We start from the raw sequence: 663 nt of genomic DNA on the forward strand, positions 1-663 counted from the left end.
ATCAGCTGATGCAAGCTTGACTCAAGTGACCTGCCAGAACTAACGCTAACGCTTAATTTCTCTCAGGACCACTATCGTCAAAATGATAGATGTTTAGCATAAAGTTTGGTTTGGCGGTATGGTTCTGTTCTGGGCAAAAACCTCCCTGCCCATCCATGCAGCCTGTCATGAATGAGCAGGGAGAGCAGCAATAATAACCCCCCCAACACAAACGATAGGCCTGGACCCCCCAATACAACGATAGGCCAGAACCGCCCAAACCACAACCGATGGCATTCTGAAAGAAGCATATCCTTCTGGAATAACAGAGACTGGGGCAGCAGCAACTTACAGGAGAAGGCAGCGAAGGGGTGCTCTTCTTTATAAGCAGCTAAGAAGAGCAGCAAGCCCCTTACCGGAGGAGAGTAACAGCGAAGGGGTGCTCTTTATAAGCAGCTAAGAAGAGCAGCAAGCCCCTTTAATGCAATACCTGAAAAAGATGCAGAAAACCCACTAGAATTGGCAGCCTAGTTTGCAGCAAACATAGCGTACTGCAGCCATAGAAGCGAGCAATGAACGGATCAGAGATCACATTCTACCTTGCCTAAAAGCTTCAGCATCCATTTAAAAAGACTACAACAACAGCATATAATAACTCAAATCAACTCATCAGTTTACAGGTTG

The sequence above is a fragment of the Sinocyclocheilus grahami genome, unplaced genomic scaffold, assembly GCF_001515645.1.
Source record: "Sinocyclocheilus grahami isolate Dianchi unplaced genomic scaffold, SAMN03320097.WGS_v1.1 scaffold274.1, whole genome shotgun sequence".
Taxonomy (NCBI): Eukaryota; Metazoa; Chordata; class Actinopteri; order Cypriniformes; family Cyprinidae; genus Sinocyclocheilus; species Sinocyclocheilus grahami.